Raw genomic sequence first — 19,288 nt, 5'->3', positions numbered from 1 at the left:
CTACCAAGTGCTGAGAGGGATAAATAGATTCCATCCTTCCAAGAGTGGTAGAAGTGGAGTTAATATGGATATAGGTTGGTTTTTATGATAATGAAGATATTAAATAGACTTAGGAAATTATATTATAAAAAAACATCTTAACGTGAATGGTTAAAACTACATTTAGTCACTTCACAAAATTTAGTAAAAAATACCAATATCTCCATTAATATTGGGTTTTCTAATTTAACAAAAAAAAACTCAAAACAATGAAATCTTATCACTCTTTCCGCAACACCCTCGTAGAAGAGAGATAGTTGTTGCCCAGATTTCCTGCATTTTTCAAACATTCTCAATATGATATCTTCATGAAAATGTTAAGGTACTGATGTTGGATTAGTTGTTTGAAAAATATGCTGGTTTGTACAACCTTTCATCTTATCTGTTTTTCTTAATTTTTTGTAATGATCTGTAGGGGTTGGGTCAGTGCACCATATTGTCCTAAAAAGGTGGAGATTGTGCACCAAAAAGGAAATTAATCCACATGTTACAACGTTGTTAAAAAATGCAAGACGTATGAAGGTATGAAGGTAGTGAATTATGCTAATAAACAATTTACACTGGGAGAAATGTAATTAAATTTTATTATTTAATTGAAGATTTCCAATTAAAATAATAATAAATCTATATGTATATATTAATATATTGATTGGAAGGCTTCTGAAAATGGTCACTTCTTTCCATTAGATCCCCTTCCGGCCTTTGGGATACCTACTACTTTCTTATATTATATAGTTGGGGCTTGCTACTTGTTGGCATGTTGGGGTAAACAAAATGTGTTTTTTTTATCTCACAGTTGGAGTCTATGGAATAAGAAAGAAATTTGATAGCTTGACAAAAGTGGTACAAAATATGTTTTTTTTTATCTCGTAGTTGGACTCTATGGAATAAGAAAGAAATTTGATAGCTTGACAAAAGTGGTAGAGAAAAGATTAATCTCTCCTACCTTGATAGATCTGGTGGTCAAGATCAACACCTACAAGAACTTTGTTGTGGAAGATTATCAAAACTAATAGAAGTATATGAAAGAGTGTACAGTGAGAACCTTGACAAACATGGCCACTGAAACTTGCAACATTGTTTGTAGGAAGAGAAAATTATGTTTCTTTTTTCCAAACATGTATGTTAGTATATTACAATTTAATGAATATGTTTTCCTATTATCATATATGGTTTCATACTTTAACAAAACATTCACCAAGACTTCACTTTTTATTATTCAGTCAAAGATTTGCCAATATCTTACAAGATTTATAATTTAGTGATAGATTCGCCATGACTTTACAAGATAATATAGTCTGGTGAGAGATTCACCAAAAAAATTATATATACATATTATATTATTGATAAAATCGCCTCACATTTTTCCTATGTATCATGGGGATTCACCCATTTATTATACATATAAATTTAGGGTGGTTCTTAAAATTTTCCCTGATCGCTCATTGACGTGGTATATCAAGCACTCGAAGGATCACCCAAATGCAAGAATAGTGGAGATTCAGATTGCGTTGAACAGGGAATTTAGCTGGCTGAAATCAGAGACATAGTCAATCATCAGATTTAAGGAGATCATGATGCTTCCAGGAGAGACCCCCTGGGATCTCGATCGGAGACTGAAGAGTACGATCCGTGAGGCTAATATGACGCTAATGGATGCACAACACTGCGTGTGGTTTGTGATGTCTTTGACACCACACCTAAGAATGGCACTGTCATAGCAGAAGCTTTCGACCTAAGCAAAAGCATTGGAAATGGCGATGAGGTTGCATGAAACACCTATACAGGATCCAGGATTGGGAGTCCAATAGATCCACATGCAACTGCAGAACCTATCCTTGGAGATGCATAGTTTGAAGCAGGATAGGGCGTCGCGGCTAGAGGCGCACGAAGAAGTGTGGTGTATAAAATGTAAAGGATAGGGCCACGATAAGGATCATTGTCCAGTATTCGCAAACTATTTAGCAGGAGGGGGGCCGAAGCCATTGAGGCCAGAGGCACAAGCAGGGCCAAGTGCGACACCTGTGCTCTGCTGCACGATTTTTTAGGTGGGAGGAAAACACACAACGGACAACTGTCACATGTTGCAGAAGTATACATAGACTCCGCAGCAACTGTATTGTAATTTCTGTAGATTAGTGGGCCACAATGAGCGAACATGTTGAAGCTATGATCTAATGATGGATAGGACCCCAGCTTATCGAATACAAATAGAAATGCGAGGCCTCGATCTAGCCACAGCAATAGTGCGGGGTGGATTTCAAGGGCGAGGTCGAGGACAAGGAGGAATGGGGCCTCGAAGGGGTCATGGACAGCTAATTTGTTACAATTATGGAGGACCAAGGCACTACGCTCATGATTGTACCAACCCAATGAGAATATCTTGTTTGTATTGTGAGCAGTTTGATCATGAAATGGTAGATTGTCCAACGTTGATCACACAAATGTGTGAAAAAGGGGTACTACAGCCTGCTCCAACTCAAAATATCCAAATGATGAGGTTTGAACCATGCAAAGAAGACCCCAACGTGAACATGATGTTCAGAAGTGGTGTGACCACGTGGGAAGATAAGGGGAAGCAGCCTGAGGAAGATACCTGGGTTCGTAAGGCTCCTGCAAAGGAACTTCAGTTTGACTTGGAACGTGCAAAGGAGACGTTTATGGAAGCTAAGAAGAGCTTTGTGGAGGCCTCTACTTCAAGTAGTAAGGATCAACCAGAGACAGGACTGGATCCTTCTATTCTAACTACCTTTTTAGAGACATGCATGAAACTGTTGCATGATAATAAGGCAGTTAAAGGATTACAAGAGCTGATCGTTAGGTACGTAGGATACGGTGAACTGCATGTAATCCGAAAACTGGGAAAGCATCCACTGTGCACCGGGAGGGAAATGAGATTGACGACACAGATTGGTGAGTATGAAATGGATCAGGTAATCTTAGACTTGGGATTGGATGCAAATGTGTTACCAAAACAAACATGTGAACACATGGGCAGATTCGTGTTACAGTGGTCTCCTATTCAATTACAGATGGCCAACCAACAAAAGATCTTGCCCATGGGAGATTGCAAGGGGTAATAGTGGATATCGAAGGTGCGAGCATGCAAACGGACTTTGAGGTAATAGACATTGTGGATAACAGTAACCCTTACCCTGTGTTGCTAAGAATAGACTGGGCCATGGATATGAATGGAGTCATCAACTTAAAAAAACGGAAGATGATATTCGAGAAAAAGTCCCTACGTGTAGTAGTTTTGCTGGATCCAACTGAAGGAGAGCGCTACACTAAACCCGTGCGTGACGATGGAAGTGATGAAGAGCTAGATTGTATCTACAATATAACCACGCGAGACCAGGATTGGCTAAATCCGACTGTAGATGGAAGGGTCTCGTGGGAGCGCGCAGGGTCCTGCCCTTCAGATTTAGACGAAGAAGATGAACGCTGGAACAATCGTTTGACCGAAGTGACATGCTAAATTGTAATATGATGACTATTTCACTACATTTTATAATAGCCCAGGCTCGAGATCTACCAACATATGATGGACTGATAGCGGTGGATGAATTCTTGAACAAATTTGAGAGCACAGTACCAGAGCACCAGAGGTTTGATGCATTAAAGTGGGCACTGCGTGTGACACCTGCGCGTTGGTGGGGAACACATCAAGGAAACTTTGAAAACTAGCATGGCAGCAAGAGGATGATGTAGCTATGGTTTGGGAAATTGGAACTACAAATAACCGAGAAATACGATGGACGCAATGACCCGCACACGCACCTCATGAGATGGACCAAGGCCTATGGAGAAGAACCTCAGCCTGAATGGGTACACTTATTCTATCATACCCTGGATGTCATCCCAAGAAACTGGTATACTGAGACAGAACTCTGACATGGTACGAGCAAATGGGATGTCTTGCGCGAGGGATTTTTGTTAACATTCTCATTTTAAGACCCATGGGCGGATACTGTTGATGATGCGTTGCAAGCCGTGTAAGCCACCATTTTCAAAATACCACAAGAACCACGGGAAATAGTTCAACCAGTATGGTCACCTTAGTTAAGCCATGCCCTAGAATGTTACAACGTACAAGTGGAGGATGATGATGATGACCCCCGAAATATTAATATTCCAGAAACTAAAGGGAGTCGTGAAGTTCGAGGACCGTCAATCAAGGACCCCGACATCACTATGCCACTGAAAACAAAGCAGGTAAACATTGGTACAGATGTGGAGCCGAAGTATGCAACACTTGGGGACTATTGGGATGATGCCACGGAGGATAAGGTCGTTGAGTTACTTCGCGAATATCAAGACTTGTTCCTGACCAAAATCACGGAGTTAAAAGGGATCCTTGGCGACTTAGGAATGATGAAGATTACTCTAAAACCAGATGCGAAGCCAGTTAAGCAGCATCCTTACCATTTGAATCCGAAGTATAAGGAAAATGTCCATGAAGAGTTGGACAAAATTCTTGCAGCAGGAATTATTGAACCAGTGGAAGAATCCAACTGGGTGAGTCCTATGATAGTGTAGGAGAAAAAACAGAAGGGAGAAATTTGAATCTGCGTGGACCTCAGGAAGCTTAATGACGCCTGTGTTCACGATCCATTCCCAACACCATTTACAGATGAAGTGTTGGAGAATGTTGGTGGATGGGAAGCTTACTCATTCACAGATGGGTTCTCAGGGTACCATCAGATCAAGATCGCGCCGGAAGATAGAAGCAAGACAACCTTCGCAACCGAATGGGGTTGTTTTTAGTTAACTATTATGCCCTTTGGGCTGAAGAACGCGCCAACAATATTTTCGCGCGTAGTGGTGGTCGCATTCAAGGAATTCATCCACAAGTTTTTGGAGGTTTATTTCGACGATTGGACTGTATTTGGGCTAGTAAAAAAACATATAGCGAGCTTACAGTTGATGCTGGATACTTGCTGATGACACCAAATTGCGCTGAATCTTAAGAAGTGCACTTTCCTTGTCCCCTTTGGAAATTTTCTCAGCCATATGGTCTACAAACAAGGCCTGATGGTGGGCCCTACGAAGATTGCTATAATTCTCAATCTGGAAGTGCTGCAAAGTGTCAAACAACTCCGCACCACATTGGGGCACACTAGCTACTATCGAAAGTTTATTAAGAGCTATGCAAAAATCACGACACCAATGGAAGAGTTGTTGAAAAAGGATGCTACATATTGTTGGAATGATGATTGTAAGAAAATTCTGGAGGTTCTCAAGGAAAAAATGGCATCCGCTCCCATTTTGGTTTTCCCAAAATGGGACATTGAATTTCATGTACATGTTGATGTGTCACGTATCGTGCTGGGCAGTGTACTCAAGCAGGAAGGAGCGGAAGGAATTCATCATCCAATCATGTTTGCAATTCGACGTTGTCCAAAGCCGAAAAGAACTATTCTACCACTGAGCGCTAGGGATTGGCGACGGTATACGCGCTCCAGAAATACCACCACTATCTACTTGTTGGGCACTTCAAGATGTATACCGATCATTTCACATTGAAATACCTGGTGAACAAGCCTATGTTTGGGGGGCACATATGTAGATGGTTGTTACTGTTTCAAAAGTATGACTTCAAGGTCATCATAAAGTTGGGATGCTTAAATGCAGGACCAGATCACCTATCACGAATTGAGAACAGTGAGGAGCCAACAAATTTGGAGGAAGGACTACCTGATGCACAACTTTATGCAGTGCACGTCACAGATGGCCAATTCCAAGATATAATCCATTTCTTAACTATAGGGACTGCGTCGTAGGGATATTCAGTCAAGCAGAAGAAAGAATTGGTGGTACGTGCAATGGATTTTTCTGTTATTGCAGGGCACCTCTATAAAATGGGAAACAACGAGATATTACAAAGATATGTACCTAAATTTGAATGAGGACAGATCCTCGCAAAAGTACATGGGGAGGCTGCAGGAGGACAGTATGCGGGACGGGCGACAACACAGAAGATTCTTCGCGGCGGACTGTGGTGGCCCACCCTACATCAAGATTTGAAAGCGTACTGTTAGGCCTGTGATGTATGTCAATGGACTGGGAAACCATCACGAAGGGATGAGATGCCACTCAATCCACAGATGACGCTACAACCATTCGAAAAATGGGTGATACACTTTGTGGGGCCTGTTAGAGTTGGTCTGGTCAGTCCTCCGTCAGAGATCAAAACTCTTTATGCATTTAATTTTTAGGTGTCCTACTCCATTCACTCAGCTACATTCCACTAGGGGCATGCCATAATCTGATGGAAAAGGTCATGATAGTCATTTCCTCTCATGTATGGCTCCTGCAGGCTTACGTCTTTTGTCAATGATCACTCAAGTCCATGACAGTCAAGGTCTGGTCCTTTAATGGACAAAAGTCATCTTCGATAATTAGGTCTAGGGATTAATCAATTTGGTCTTCAACCATGTCCAATAAAGCCATGCAGGCCAGATTGAGGTCCTTACAAAGTAATGATTCAGAGAGTTTCATCGTAATGTGGACAAATTTCGATTGTTCTTCAAAACTCTGTTTTGAAGAAAAGTCAAACAGGTCATTGGTGATAAAATTTTCAAAAAAGTCGTCAGTTGATTTCTTCAGATGCAGGCATGGTTTCCGTGGCCAAATGTCCTGTCATGCAATCCCTGCAAAGAGTGCCGAAAATTTCATCATTTGAGCTAAAATTTCAAAGGGAAAGTGAAAATCACCGTTGCTTTAAGTCAATGAAAAAGTGTCAAAACATAACATTAGAAAAATGGGTTTTTAAAAAAGCAAATTTTAACCCATGACTTCCAAGTCTTTATATACAAGTTTCCACCAAAATCATAGTCATTGTGCAAATCAAGTGTGTAGGGAGATATTGCAAAGTGTTTGAGTGTGCATCGTGTGTGTTTGGAGCAAGGTTGGAGGCAGTTTTCAGGGCACGATGCATATACACAGGGGCGCGGTGCACACAGAGGGCACGGTGCACACAGAGCCACCCCTCAGTGTATTTTTTCAACGGGTGCGGCGCACACCCAGGGCGTGGCGCACTGGGTTTTACGCGCGGCGCACACCCACAAAGGGCCGAAACCATGCCAAATCACCTCAATTTTTTTGTGAAGCCCATCAAATTGAAAGGTGGGCTCTATGACAAGACTTGTTCATCAAAGTTTATAAATGATATGGTGGTTTATGGCTATGTTTGAATGCAACAAAACTCATAAAATCAACCACAAGAAAAAACCAAAGGCAATTGTTGCTAGGGTTTCATATTTGTGGTATTGAGGCCAAGCTTCCATTATCACCTACCATTTTTCCCCATCCTCCCTTTCTCATTTTTCCTATTATCCCTACCCTAAAACACTATCAAACCCTATTCTCTTTCCCCTCCTCTTATTTGTCAACTTAAAATCCCAAAACCCTACCTTGTCAAAACCCCAAAAACCTACCCTATCAAATACCCAAACCCCCTACATATCCCTAAACAAACTTCTCCCCATAACCCCTATTCCCATCCCATTACTCCCCTCCTAATACTCCCTTTTGTTTCATTGTTCCCCTTGGTGGCAGATATCACAACAACACCTAGTTTCACCATCATCAAAGGGCAATCCAAGCAGAATACATAAACAGTGGTCATGGCATCTGAGGGTTCATCAGAGTATGAGGTGGAGACACAAAGTGATTCATCCCCGGAAGAACAGGCTCCCAAGAGACATCACAAGAGTGGAAAACATGTTAGGGATGAGCCAAACACCCTCACAGAATTGCAGGCATGCCCTCTTGCTATGTCATGTTTCCAGCACCTAGAATGTTTCGAATTTTGTCAAAGGGTGGCTAATGTTAGAGTTCATCATGAGTTGGCCCGTCTTTTTGTACTTCACCTACATGGAGGTCAGTCTATCTTGGCCGGGGTCACCTTCACATTGACACCCGAAACTATCTCAGTGGCAACAGGCATACCAAATGTTGGAGAACAGTGGCACAAGAAACAGAAGGTGGACAGGCAACACTATGAGCCTTACATTAAGGCCAGTTGCTTGAGGCAGCTCACAAGAGTCTTTACATTCTGATATTCGAGAAATGAGTATGCTCCACTCATGCGGTTGATCATGAAGTACTTTAGCTGTGAGGGGAGGTTCACTCGTCTATATGCCTATCACATCAGGTTGCTCATGCACTTTACCATGGTGCGGATGATGAACCTCCCATTTTTCATTTGCAGGAACATAGAGCGGATGAACACCTTCATGCAGCATAAGACCCCTCAGCAGTAGCTTAACAATGTTGATCACTTTGCTCTTATTCGGATTTTGGTGGATCATCAGCTGGGATTGCAGGGCATTTCTTGGGAGGACTTCATCTTCCGTGACTTCTTCAGCACTTCACAGGTACTAACAAAGGCAGAGCATGAGATAGGTGGTCCTTCTCATCAGTATGAGCACCATGAGACCACTGCTATGCCAGTATCCATCACCTATCAGAGAGGCAGTAGAAATTTGTTTGCAGCAGCAAAGCGAGTGTTATCTCCACTCGGGGTGGAAGGGGCCTCGCTTCCGGCATCGACGACACAGGAACAGGACAGAGGTAAGGAGCCAATGCAGGATGAGGGGCCTTCAGGTGAGCCATCAGGTGAACGAGAGACCGAAGTCGTTCTCCTTCATGATGATGAGACTGATACAGAACCGACAAATGCCTAGCTTAAAGAGATCATCCAGGAGCAGCAATCAGAGATCGAAGCCTTATCCCTTGACTTAGAGAGGGCTAAGTGGAACATGAAATATCTGGAGTAGAGGAACAAACGGCTGGAAGATTAGCAAGCGATCATGGAGCTACAAAACATTCGTGAGCATCGCCAAGCTGCACAAAGGAGAAGAGTTGAGCTCACGTCATTGGAGCAAGAGATCAATGAGGATCAGGAGGCCAATCTCGAGAGAGTTAACATGCACTTGGAGAGGCTTCTGGACAAGGCCGACAAGGACCATGCCTTACTGAGACACATGGCTTTCCATTACAGGGCATGAAATATGAGTGCAAAGGCCCGGATAAAGAGCTTGAAGGCAAAATTGTGCAAAGCAACAAAAGAGGCAAATGAGCAAGATCGGCTTCGAATCTTGGTTTAAGCTTCTGTGGCCCAACATAGTGCCTCCTAGAGAACCTCTAGCCCAAATTTCAAGAAATTTGGGGCAATTTTGGTCACATGGTAATTTCTTGGTCAAAACACAGGTTTTTTTCTCCCTGTGCGGCGCGACGCTTAGGATTGGGAGCTCCAAATGACAAATGGCTTGCATTTTTGGATTCGTAATGAAAAATCATGACTACTGGTGCTTGGACAATAAATTTGGGCATGATTTGAGTCCCTAGGAGGTCAAAAACACCCAAAAAATGGCCTGTCTGCCCCTATTTTGACACACAGGAAGCAGTCTTGGGAGAATGAAGATTTGGAGGGGCAAATGAGCACCAAATTTAGAAATTCCACTTGGGTTGGAAAGTAGATAGGATAGGATTTCCAACAAGCACACTTGGGCACATTTTGGACTCTTGCAAGTGCCTCAAAACAGGCTCCAAAGTGGCGCTGTGCATATAGACAAAAAAGCCAATTTCACCTCCGTTTCGCGAAATTGCGATTCACGACTTTCTCCGAGTGGGCCCGCTCATCTACACTTCACTTTTTTTGGAAACTAAGGCAAAGTTTAAAGAGTTTGGCCTCTATCCAAGTGGCAAAGGGAGGCAAACGGTCACCCAAGCCATTTGTCATCTTTGTAACGCTACACCTGTACCTAATGGTTGGCTTTCCATCTCCATTTTGTAATGATTCAAGTAACTCCCCAACCCTTGGGCGTTCTATCTCTTCATGGCACATTCTATATATTGTATGCAAACTATTTGCAAAGGGTTGGTTGGCTGGTAACTTCTGGGAGACTGTGGGAAAGAAATTGTGTTTCTTCATAGTATATTTTGACAGAGGATTAATGAAAGGCAATGGCTCTGTTTCATGAGATTCATGTGGTTGTGAGTGTAGCAAATGTGTCTCTTATGTTTCATATGTATTTCGTCATGTTTCACAGTTCATTTCATATTCATTTTCAGTGAAATTTTCTAAGTTAGATAAGGTAGAATTCATTTATATTACTCTACCTATGGGAAAATTTCATGTTCAGTGTTCTTCTTCCGTTGAAAAGGATTCATGTACTTGTGCCCTTTTCACCCTCCTAAGCAATTCCTCTATTTCGCATTATTTCAAATTAAATTGCTAGACTTTCTACCTGTCCTGCCTCACGAAATAATCTGTGCATTTGTATTAAATTCTCTGTTCATTGCTGTCCATTGGTCGCATACCATCCAAGAAACTCAGTCAGTCATAAAAAATTGTTTCTTGTATCCATATTCACTTACTAGCCTAAGATCAATATTTCATTGTAAGTCATATTAGACCGTTTTGTTTATCTATTCACTCGGCATGACTCGGAGAGAGCCCTCTCCTGTTCTGGTAGGGCTAGCTACTAGACTGAGGGTGGTTTGTGGTTACCCTGAATTTTGCCTTCCTTCAGCCTAAGGTAGATTTAGGTGCTAACATAGTGGTGACTCCACTGGAGAAGAAAATGGTTTGCTTGAATATTGTTTTGCCCTAGTACATATCTCAAGTTCAGAGCTGATTGTTGATGGTGAACAACGATCAGACATAAGAAGACGGCTGAAATCATTCACCTGGCGACTCCTTTCGCTGAAGAATCTAGCAACTGGTGCTTCATGGTGACTCCACTGCAGAGGGATCATTAGCTTTGAGATTTTTTTTTTAAATGGAGTGGATTGCAAGAAGATACTCTCCCATGAGCCGAGATCACATTCCAGGCTTTCCAAATAAGATTATGAAGGTAGATTGGTCAAGGAATTTTCCTATGTTTAAAGATGATGGTAAGAAGGACGCTACTTTACATCTAGTTCAATTTCACATGCATATTCACAAGTTGAAGGTTTATTTTCCTGAAGATTGCTTAATGAAGATATTCCTGGCCACTCTAGAAGGTGAAGCCCAATCTTGGTATGAAAGTTTGCCGCCTGCTTGTATTTACTGTTTAAAGGATTTTCATGCCATGTTCTTTGAGAAGTATGAAGACTCTTATCCAGCATTAAATTTAGTTCATGACTGTTGCAAATACGCTGATGGTTTTATTGAAAGCCTTGAAAAATATTATGAAGATGATAATTTCATGGATGAAGAGATCATGGAAGCCCTGTGTGAAAACCCATTTCGGTAGCATGAAGATGATCATAAAAAGTTGCAGCAGAATCAAGATTGTAGTACGGTGGAAGATGAAGTAATTTTGTATCTTGACAGTCAACAGGAATTACATGAAATGGTTCAACAGTCTGAGGAAAATTTGTACACTCCTCCACTTGAAAATATTGAAGAAAATCATTGTTCGTGCAAGAGAAAATGAAAAGCCATATCTCCTTTGTCTGAAGATGAAATAGATCAACTCTTGAACAGTCATGTTCCAGCTCAAGTTAACACAGATCTGCAGTGTGCACCCGGTCAAGAAGGTGATGGTGGAAATTTTTCCTCTTCTGAAAAGGACGACAGTCCTGTGGGCAACTTTATAGATTAGCAGGCTGAAGATTTCCATATGGCTGGAAATGATGAAAGAAGAAGTTTTGTTTCAGATCTGGTGGAAATAAAAGATGATATGCAAGAAAATGATGTTCCAATCTCAGATAATGGGGATGATAAATCAGATCAAGAGACAGATGGTGAGGAGGAAAAAGAGAGTTGCATGGTTGAGGCTACCTCAAATGGAGAAAAAAGAGGTACAGACCTAACTGACCTTATCTCACCAGAACTAGACCTTCATGAGGAGGTAGCTCATTCCCTCTATGGATAGCGAGATGAGATTTTTGTTCAAGTAAGTGAAAAAGATCTGGGTGAATTTATGTTAGATGATATAAATGATTTTGTTGGGTCTCAAGAATCATTTGAGGTTTCTTTTCTCATGATTGATGAATGAAAAGACAATCTGGCTGTCATATCATATGAAGATGACCTACAATATATTCAGACTTCAGCAGACCAGACCATTCAGGATTCCCTTTCAGACTCTTCCTCATATGTCTCATGTTTTGAAATGTTCTTTGAAGAGGAAATCTGCTCACCTATTTGTTCAGAATTTTTTGAAGACCAAGAGCATACTCTTATTTATGAAGAAAGACCAGAATCAAGAGAAAAAGATACCTTGTTTTTTCAGCAGGAGGAAAGACTTCATGTTTTTCAGGATCCAATGGCAGATTTGTTGCAGTCAGTAGTGAAGGTGATTATTGCAGTATTCAGTGATGAAGGGGATCATGGTCAATTATGTTTTTGGAGGCCCAGTTACCAGTATCTGTTGTTGACTAGAAGATCTGATCCGGAGAATCAATCAAGGAGGCATCTACTTGATTGGTTACATTGGAAGACACATTACACATGATTGTACATATTGCATTAGTACGCAGGTGGCTGTCATCATGATTTGAAACCCTCGAATCTTGATGGACTGCTGCCATTGAATAAGTTTTGTCAGTTCTTGTTTTAGTTAAGTCAGTCATGAGTCATTTCCTTTTGCATTGAGTCGGTTTTTTCAGTCATGTTGGTTTCATAATTAAGTCAGTTTAAGTCAAGTTTCAGTCAATAAATGAGTCGAAGTCTTGTGTTGTTTGTCGAAATAATGACTCCATAGCCCAATGGATGAAGGCACTGTCTAGCTCTTCCAGAGATCTACTGTTCTTGGCACCTCCAAGGAGCTACCATCCCCCATTGGAGCCAATGTTAGAGTCGGTTTGGTCAGTCCTCCGTCAGAGATCAAAACTCTTTATGCATTTCATTTTTAGGTGTCCCGCTCCATTCACTCAGCTTCATTCTGCTAGGGGCATGCCATAATCTGACGGAAAAGGTCATGCTAGTCATTTCCTCTCATGTATGGCCCCTGTAGGCTTAGGTCTTTTGTCAATGATCACTCAAGTCCATGATAGTCAAGGTCTGGTCCTTTAATAGACAAAAGTCATTTTCGATAATTAGGTCTAGGGATTAATCAATTTGGTCTTCAACCATGTCCAATAAAGCCATGCAGGCCAGATTGAGGCCCTTACAAAGTAATGATTCAGAGAGTTTCATCGTAATGTGGACAAATTTCGATTGTTCTTCAAAACTTTGTTTTGAAGAAAAGTCAAACAGGTCATTGGTGATAAAATTTTCAAAAAATTCGTCAGTTGATTTCTTCAGATGCAGGCATGGTTTCCATGGCCAAACGTCCTATCGTTCAATCCCTGCAAAGAGCGCCGAAAATTTCATCATTTGAGCTAAAATTTCAAAGCGAAAGTGAAAATCAGTGTTGCTTTAAGTCAGTGAAAAAGTGTCAAAATATAACATTAGAAAAATGGGTTTTTGAAAAAACAAAATTTAACCCATGACTTCCAAGTCTTTATATACAAGTTTCCACCAAAATCAAGTCATTGTGCAAATCAAGTGCATAGGGAGATATTGCAAAGTGTTTGAGTGTGCATCCTGCGTGTTTGGAGCAAGGTTGGAGGCAGTTTTCAGGGCACAGTGCATATACACAGGGGCGCGGCGCACACAAAGGGTGCGGCGCACACAGAGCCACCCCTCAGTGTATTTTTTCAACCAGCGTGGCGCACACCCAGGGTGCGGCGCACTGGGTTTTGCGCATGGCGCACACCCACAAAGGGCCAAAACCATGCCAAATCACCTAGAATTTTTTGTGAAGCCCGTCAAATTGAAAGGTAGGCTCTATGACATGACTTGTTCATCAAAGCTTATAAATGATATGGTGGTTTATGGCTATGTTTGAATGCAACAAAACTCATAAAATCAACCACAAGAAAACACCAAAGGCCATTGTTGCTAGGGTTGCATATTTGTGGTATTGAGGCCAAGGTTCCATTATCACCTACCATTTTTCCCCATCCTCCCTTTCTCATTTTTCCTATTATCCCTACCCTAAAACACTATCAAACCCTATTCTCTTTCCCCTCCTCTTATTTGTCAACATAAAATCCCAAAACCCTACCTTGTCAAAACCCCAAAAACCTACCCTATAAAATACCCAAACCCCCTACATATCCCTAAACAAACTTCTCCCCATAACCCCTATTCCCATCACATTACTCCCCTCCTAATACTCCCTTTTGTTTCATTTCTCCCCTTGGTGGTAGATATCACAACAACACCTAGTTTCACCATCATCAAAGGGCAATCCAAGCACAGTACATAAACAACAGTCATGGCATCTGAGGGTTCATCAGAGTATGAGGTGGAGACACAAAGTGACTCATCCCCAGAAGAACAGGCTCCCAGGGGACATCACAAGAGTGGAAAACATGTTAGGGATGAGCCAAACACCCTCACAGAATTGTAGGCATGCCCTCTTGCTATGTCATGTTTCCAGCACCTAGCATGTTTCAAATTTTGTCAAAGGGTGGCTAATGTTAGAGTTCATCATGAGTTGGCCCCTCTTTTTGTACTTCACCTACATGGAGGTCAGTCTATCTTGACCGGGGTCACCTTCACATTGACACCCGAAACTATCTCAGTGGCAACAGAAATAGAAGGTGGATAGGCAAAACTATGAGCCTTACATTAAGGCCAGTTGCTTGAGGTAGCTCACAAGAGTCTTTCCATTCCAATATTTGAGAAATGAGTATGCTCCACTCATGAGGTTGATCATGAAGTACTTCAGCTGTGAGGGGAGGTTCTCTCATCTATATGCCTATCACATCAGGTTGCTCATGCACTTTACCAGGGTGCGGATGATGAACCTCCTATTTTTCATTTGCAGGAACATAGAGAGGATGAACACCTTCATGTAGCATAAGACCCCTCAGCTGCAGCTTAACAATGTTTATCACTTTGCTCTTATCGGGATTTTGGTGGATCATCAGTTGGGATTGCAGGGCATTGCTTGGGAGGACTTCATCTCCCGTGACTTCTTCAGCACTTCACAGGTACTAGCAGAGGCAGAGAATGAGATAGGTGGTCCTTCTCATCAGTATGAGCACCATGAGACCACTGTTATGCCAGTATCCATCACCTATCAGAGAGGCAATAGACATTTGTTTACAGTAGCAAAGTGAGTGTTATCTCCACTCGGGGTGGAAGGGGCCTCGCTTCCGGCATCGACGACACAGGAACAGGACAAAGGTAAGGAGCCAATGCAAGATGAGGGGCCTTCAGGTGAGCCATCAGATGAACGAGAGACCGAATTCGTTTTCCTTCATGATGATGAGACAGATACAGAACTGACAAATGCACAGCTTAAAGAGATCATCCAGGAGCAGCAATTAGAGATCGAAGCCTTATCCCTTGACTTGGAGAGGGCTAATTGGAACATGAAATATCTGGAGCAGAGAAACAAACAAGTGGAAGATCAGCAAGCGATCATGGAGCTACAAAACATTCGTGAGCATCGCCAAGCTACACAAAGGAGAAGAGTTGAGCTCACATCATTGGAGCAAGAGATCAATGAGGATCGGGAGGCCAATCTCGAGAGAGTTAACATGCACTTGGAGAGGCTGCTGGACAAGGCTGACAAGGACCATGCCTTACTAAGACACATGGCTTTCCATTACAGGGCACGAAATATGAGTGCAAAGGCCCTGATATAGAGCTTGAAGGAAAAATTGAGCAAAGCAACAAAAGAGGCAAAAGATCAAGATCGGCTTTGAATCTTGGCTGAAGCTTTTGTGGGCCAGCATAGTGCCTCTTAGAGAACCTCCAGCCCAAATTTCAAGAAATTTGGGGCAATTTTGGTCACATGGTAATTTTTTGGTCAAAACACACAGGAAGCAGTCTTGGGAGAATGAAGATTTGGAGGGGAAAATGAGCACCAAATTCAGAAATTCCACTTGGGCTGGAAAGTAGACAGGATAGGCTTTCCAACAAGCACACTTGGGAACATTTTGGACTCCTGCAAGTGCCTCAAAACAGGCTCCAAAGTGGTGCGGCGCACATAAAGAATTGGGCGCGGTGCATATAGGGAAAAAAGCCAATTTCACCTCCGTTTCGTGAAATTTTGATTCGCGAATTTCTCCAAGTGGGCCCGCTCATCTACACTTCACTTTTTTTGGCAACTAAGGCAAAGTTTAAAGAGTTTGGCCTCTATCCAAGTGGCAAAGGAAGGAAAATGGTCACCCAAGCCATTTGTCATCTTTGTAACGCTGCACCTGTAGCTAATGGTTGGCTTTCCATCTCCATTTTGTAATGATTCAAGTAACTCCCGAACCCTTGGGCGTTCTATCTCTTCATGGCACATTCTATATATTGTATGCAAACTATTTGCAAAGGGTTGGTTGGCTGGTAACTTCTGGGAGACTGTGGGAAAGAAACTCTGTTTCTTCATTGTATATTTTGACAGAGGATTAATGAAAGGCAACGGCTCTGTTTCATGAGATTCATGTGGTTGTGAGTGTAGCAAATGTGTCTCTTATGTTTCATATGTATTTTGTTATGTTTCACAGTTCATTTCATATTCATTTCCAGTGAAATTTTCTAAGTTAGATAAGGTAGAATTCATTTATATTGCTCTGCCTATGGGAAAATTTCATGTTCAGTGTTCTTCTTCTGTTGAAAAGGATTCATGTACCTATGCCCTTTTCACCCTCCTAAGCAATTCCTCTATTCTGTGTTATTTCAAACTAAATTGCTAGACTTTCCACCTGTCTTGCCTCACGAAATAATCTGTGCCTTTGTATTAAATTCTTTGTTCATTGCTGTCCATTGGTCCCATACCATCCCAGAAACTCAGTCATTCATAAAAAATTATTTCTTGTATCCATATTCACTTACTAGCCTAAGATCAATATTTCACTGTAAGTCATCTCAGACCGTTTCATTTATCTATTCACTGAGCGTGACTCAGAGAGAGCCCTCTCCTGTTTTGGTAGGGCTAGCTACCAGACTGAGCGTGGTTTGTGGTTACCCTGAATTTTACCTTCCTTCATCCTAAGGCAGATTTAGGTGCTAACAGGGCCCATCAAACCTCAAGGGAAGACAGATGCGCGCTATATCATCACTGCGATAGAGTACTTGACTCGATGGGCAAAAGCACAACCAGTTAAGGACTGCACGGCCACTACAACTGCAAAATTTGTGTTCAACAATGTGTTGACATGGTTTGTATGCCCGAAAATTCTAATGAGTGACCGTGAAACACACTTCCTAAATGAAACTATCAGCACACTCACTAAGGAATTCTAGGTGTATCATCAGCAAAGTACACCATACCATTCGCAAGCGAATGGGATAGTAGAAGCATTCAACAGGATTCTAGAGACTGTGTTTTCCAAAGTATGTAACGTACAGTGAAACGATTCAGACTTGTGCATACCTGTCATACTATGGGCATACAAAACCACATGCAAGAAATTGACGGTTCAGACACCTTTTAGGTTAGTCTACGGCACAGAAGCCATTATGCCAATGGAATACATCGTACCTAGTTTGTGAATAGTAGCGATGATAGGCATAGCAGACAATGAAGCCTTGGAAGAGAGGCTCGCACAACTGGAAGAACTTGAGGAAGAACATTTTCCGGTGGGATTCCATTAGCATGTACAGAAACAGTGCGAGAAATCTTGGCACAATCGCCATATCAAGTTGTGCACATTCAAAGTAAATGATTTAGTATTGTTGTATGACAGCAAGTTTGAAAAGTTCCCTGGAAAACTCTGAATGCATTGGTTGGGACCATATGTGGTCAAAGAGGTCACAAATGGAGGCGCAGTCTAGCTCGGCAAGCTTAATGGAGAGCCTTTCCCAAGAAGAGTAAATGGCAGTCGCCTGAAGCCCTACATGAGTGGGCTAGCTATTTGACTAACCGACTGAAGCACAGTCTCAGCACTCGAAGCAGTTGAAAGAAGGTGCGGGACTATAAATGAGTCTGCAGGAAAGCTGCATGGAAGCAGGGTTCCGCGTAGGGCAAGTCTATCGCAGGAATCGCGGTTGCGCATAAGGGGCTACGCTGCTGCACAGAAAGGCTGGAAAGTGACCATTGAGGTCATTGTTCATGACAAGATGGTCAATTTAAGACAACAAGGAGCGGATGACGGGAAATTAAGACACGGAGTCAAAACTGGATTTGAAATGATCTACTGCCAGTATCACATTAATGAGCCAGAAAAGGAGGGAATGGTCGAATTTGAATATCAACAGGCCTATAAATCACAGCTGGTCATCCACCAAAAAAACTGTGGCATCTTGAGACTTAAGTTATTGCACTATCTGATAGGTATGGAACTGTCCAACTTCTATGCTTTGAGAGTAAGCCCAGTGGTTGCGAAATTGCCAGAAGAGATGTAGGACCTTCAGGACAGCATAATGTTGATAGCCAAGGCCGCCGCACCGAGCCCAACGCCAGTGGTGGGAGATGTACCGCAAATCCCTAGAAAGATAGCAGGACCAGTCCAAATGTTGCCACGAAACCTATGGTCTGGTAAGCGATCTATGAAAGATAAGGTCAACATGGTGAATCTTTGGATAAAAGACAGAATTCCATTGAAAAGTGCGTCCCTGGGCTGCGTGCCCATGACGAAACTTGAAGATTGGGACCTCGCAGACAAGAACATCTCTCTTTCAAAAATGCAACACAAGCATCAATAGACATTGAGTATACTGGACCAGAGATCGCAAGGTTGTTGCTCTTGCACAAAAAGTTCACGCCGTTGACATCTCAGCTAGAGCTAAAATCCTATAAGGGGTCGCTTTGTGGTAACCTAGCAGAGCAGAATGAGCATCATCAGTTAAGCGAATTAGTAGGGGCAATGGAGCAGGAGCTTGAAGAAGCATTGCAGAAGGCAAGGATGGAGCAACAGATCGTAGTGTGTCACTCATAAGGATGGTGGACCGCGAAGCCTTGGAAGCGCATCTCGCCGCATCGACGAGTGACTTGGGACAAGTCACGATGATTGTGTTGGGGGCCTGTTGGGTAGCGGATCCCCTGCGTAATGGTTTTGGGGCTTAAAGCCCACAATTTTGGGTATTGGTATTATAAAGGCTCTGTGAAATGCATAGAGCATGAGTTGTAATGAGTCAAGTCAAAGCGTAATCCACTGTAAAATATTGTAATTTAATCTAGAATGTGTCGGCCTACCCATGGTCTGTGGACCATGGGAATGTATAAATAGAGCGAGGCTCTAAGTGTAGAATGTAGCTTTTTCTGATGTTAAAAGGTATGGGTTTCTGAAGGAGATATTCGCTCTGAGTTTGTAAGTC

The sequence above is a fragment of the Pinus tabuliformis genome, chromosome 4_2 (genome assembly GCF_031772625.1).
Source record: "Pinus tabuliformis cultivar Carrire ecotype Pingquan chromosome 4_2, CPIR1, whole genome shotgun sequence".
NCBI lineage: Eukaryota > Viridiplantae > Streptophyta > Pinopsida > Pinales > Pinaceae > Pinus > Pinus tabuliformis.
This window is presented reverse-complemented; position numbering follows the sequence as displayed.